Below are 4,054 nucleotides of genomic sequence, written 5' to 3'. Positions count from 1 at the left end.
AGCGCTTCTCATGATGTACTCTGCATATAAGTTAAATAAACAGGGTGACAATATACAGCCTTGACGTACTCCTTTTCCTATTTGGAACCAGCCTGTTGTTTCATGTCCAGTTCTAACTGTTGCTTCCTGACCTGGATACAGATTTCTCAAGAGGCAGATCAGGTGGTCTGGTATTCACATCTCTTTCAGAATTTTCCAGTTTATTGTGATCCACACAGTCAAAGGCTTTGGCATAGTCAATAAAGCAGAAATAGATGTTTTTCTGGAACTCTCTTGCTTTTTCCATGATCCAGTGGATGTTGGCAATTTGATCTCTGGTTCCTCTGCCTTTTCTAAAACCAGCTTGAACAATAGGAAGTTCACGGTTCACGTATTGCTGAAGCCTGGCTTGGAGAATTTTGAGCATTACTTTACTAGCATGTGAGATGAGTGCAATTGTGCAGTAGTTTGAGCATTCTTTGGCATTGCCTTTCTTAGGGATTGGAATGAAAATGGACCTTTTCCAGTCCTGTGGCCACTGCTGAGTTTTCCAGATTTGCTGGCATATTAAGTGCAGCACTTTCACAGCATCATCTTTATTTAAGTTTTTATATAACTTTTCAAGGTTACTTTTCATTTACAGTTATTTCAGAATATTAACTACAGTCCCTGTGTTGTATGCTACAACCTTGACCCAGCAGTTTCTACCTCCCATTCCCCACTCCTGCGTTTCCCCTCCTTCTACTAGTAGCCACTAGTTTGTTCTCTATATAGATTGTTTCTGTATAGAGAAGCATTCTCTGTATGCAATTGCTTCATTTTGTTCTATTCACTAGTTTGTTGTATTTTTTAGATTCCATATATGAATGATATCACACAGTATTTGTCTTTTTCAGTCTGATATATTTCACTAAGCATAATGCCCTCCAAGTCCATCCATGTTGTTGCAAATGGTAAAATTTTATTCCTTTTTATGGCTGAGTAATATTCTATCATGTATATATACCACACCTTCTTTATCATTTCATCTGTTGATAGACATTTAAGGTTTCTTCCATATCTTGGTAATTTAAATAATGTTTCTATTAATATGAAGATTGGAGTACATATATTTTTTCAGGTTTTTGTGTTTTTTGGGTTTTTTTTTTTTTTTTTGGATATATACCTAAGAGTAGAATTGCTGGATCTTATGGTAGTTCTGGGTAAAGAATCCCACAGACAGAGGAGCCTGGGGGGCTTCAGTCCATAGGGTCACAAAGAGTTGGATATGACTGAAGTCACTTAACATGCATGCATGGTAGTTCTGGGCTTTTCACGTGGCTCAGTGGGTAAAGAATCCACCTGCAATACAACAGATGTGGATTTGATCCCTGGGTCAGGGAACATCCCCTGGAGAAGGACATGGCAACCCATTCCAGTATTCATGCCTGGAGAATCCCGTGGACAGAGGAGCCTAGAAGACTACAGTCCATAGGGCTGCAAAGAGTTGGCCATGACTTAAGTGACTGAGCATGCACACATGGTAGTTCTATTTTTAGTTTTTTGAGAAACCTCTGTACTGTAATCCCAAGTGCATCCACCAATTTATATTCCAGGCAACAATGTGCAAGTGTTTCCTTTGCTCCACATCCTCACCAACATGGACTGAAAGAATTAACATTGCTAAAGTGTTAAGGAAATCTACAGATTCAATAAAATCTGTATCAAAATACCAATGACATTTTTCACAGAACTAGAAAAATTAATTTTTAAATTTCTATGGAAACACAAAATATCCCAAATAACAAAAGCAATTTTGAGGTGTAAAAACAGAGCTGGAAGAATCATACTCCCTGATTTCAGTTCAGTTCAGTTCAGTCGCTCAGGCATGTTCGACTCTTGTGACCCCATGAATCATAGCACGCCAGGCCTCCCTGTCCATCACCAACTCTCAGAGTTTACCCAAACTCATATCCATTGAGTCGGTGATGCCATCTCATCCTCTGGCGTCCCCTTCTCCCACCCCCAATCCTTCCCAGCATCAGGGTCTTTTCCAGTGAGTCAGCTCTTCTCATCAGGTGGCCAAAGGATTGCAGTTTCAGCTCCAACATCAGTCCTTCCAATGAACACCCAGGACTGATCTCCTTTAGGATGGACTGGTTGGATCTCCTTGCAGTCCAAGGGACTCTCAAGAGTCTTCTCCAACACCACAGTTCAAAAGCATCAATTCTTCGGCGCTCAGCTTTCTTTATAGTCCAACTCTCACATCCATACATGACCACTGGAAAAACCATAGCCTTGACTAGACAGACCTTTGTTGACAAAGTAATGTCTCTGCTTTTTAATATGCTATCTAGGTTGGTCATAACTTTCCTTCCAAGGAGTAAGCGTCTTCTAATTTCATGGCTGCAATCACCATCTGCAGTGATTCTGGAGCCAAATAAATAAAGTCTGACACTGTTTCCACTGTTTCCCCATCCATTTCCCATGAAGTGATTGGACCAGATGCCATGATCTTCGTTTTCTGAATGTTGAGCTTTAAGTCAACTTTTTCACTCTCCTCTTTCACTTTCATCAAGAGGCTTTTTAGTTCCTCTTCACTTTCTGCCATAAGGGCAGTGTCATGTGCATATCTGAGGTTATTGATATTTCTCCCAGCAATCTTGATTCCAGCTTGTGCTTCTTCTAGCCCAGGGTTTCTCATGAGGTACTCTGCATATAAGTTAAATAAGCAGGGTTACAATATACAGCCTTGACGTACTCCTTTTCCTATTTGGAACCAGTCTGTTGTTCCATGTCCAGTTCTAACTGTTGCTTCCTGACCTGCATATGGTTTCTCAAGAGTCAGGTCAGGTGGTCTGGTATTCCCATCTCTTTCAGAATTTTCCACAGTTTATTGTGATCCACACAGTCCAAGGCTTTGGCATAGTCAATAAAGCAGAAATAGATGTTTTTCTGGAACTCTCTTGCTTTTTTAATGATCCAGTGGATGTTGGTAATTTGATTTCTTGTTCCTCTGCCTTTTCTATAACCAGCTTGAACATCTGGAAGTTCATAGTTCACATATTGCTGAAGCCTGGCTTGGAGAATTTTGAGCATTACTTTACTAGCATGTGCTGTTGCTGCTGCTAAGTCACTTCAGTTGTGTCCGACTCTGTGTGACCCCATAGACGGCAGCCCACCAGGCTCCTCTGTCCCTGGGATTCTCCAGGCAAGAACACTGGAGTGGGTTGCCATTTCCTTCTCCAATGTGTGAAAGTGAAAAGTGAAAGTGAAGTTGCTCAGTCGTGTCCAACTCCTAGCGACCCCATGGACTGCAGCCTACCAGGCTCCTCCGTCCATGGGATTTTCCAGGGAAGAGTACTGGAGTGGGGTGCCATTGCCTTCTCTGACTAGCATGTGAGATGAGTGCAATTGTGCGGTAGTTTGAGCATTCTTTGGCATTGCCTTTCTTTGGGATTGGAGTGAAAACTGACCTTTTCCAGTCCTGTGGCCACTGCTGAGTTTTCCAAATTTGCTGGCATATGGAATGCAGCACTTTCACAGCATCATCTTTCAGGATTTGAAATAGCTCAGCTGGGATTCCAGTATGCTAAACAATACTGCTTTTGAAAACTGGTAATTGTTTCCAAAAAATAAAGAAACTCAATAGAATGTGAGAGTATATTTCTAAATATGACATTTAGCAATTTGTAGTCATAGATGGGAGGGGGAGGGGTAACAAAGTGCATGTGTATTTTTTTTTAAGTTTTTCATTTAAAATATGTCATACATAATGACTGACTTAAAAATGTTATGAATTTTTAGCTATTGTTTTTCTTAAAAGGCTCACAAATGCTTTCTGTCCCACCCTTAATAACTCCAGCTACTGTGTCATACATTCTAAGCTTCCCTGGTGGCTCAGTGGTAAAGAACCCTTCTGCCAATGTAGGAGATGCAGGTTTAATTCCCGGGTGGGGAAGATACCCTGGAGAAGCAAATGGCAACCCACTCCAGTATTTTTGCCTGGGAAATCCCATGGCCAGAGGAACCTGTTGGGGTTACAGTCCATGGGGTCACAAAAGAGTTGGATCAACTTAGCGACTAAACAACAACT

The sequence above is a fragment of the Bison bison genome, unplaced genomic scaffold (genome assembly GCF_000754665.1).
Source record: "Bison bison bison isolate TAMUID 2011002044 unplaced genomic scaffold, Bison_UMD1.0 scf7180017864092, whole genome shotgun sequence".
NCBI lineage: Eukaryota > Metazoa > Chordata > Mammalia > Artiodactyla > Bovidae > Bison > Bison bison.
Note: the sequence above shows the minus strand (reverse complement) of the source record.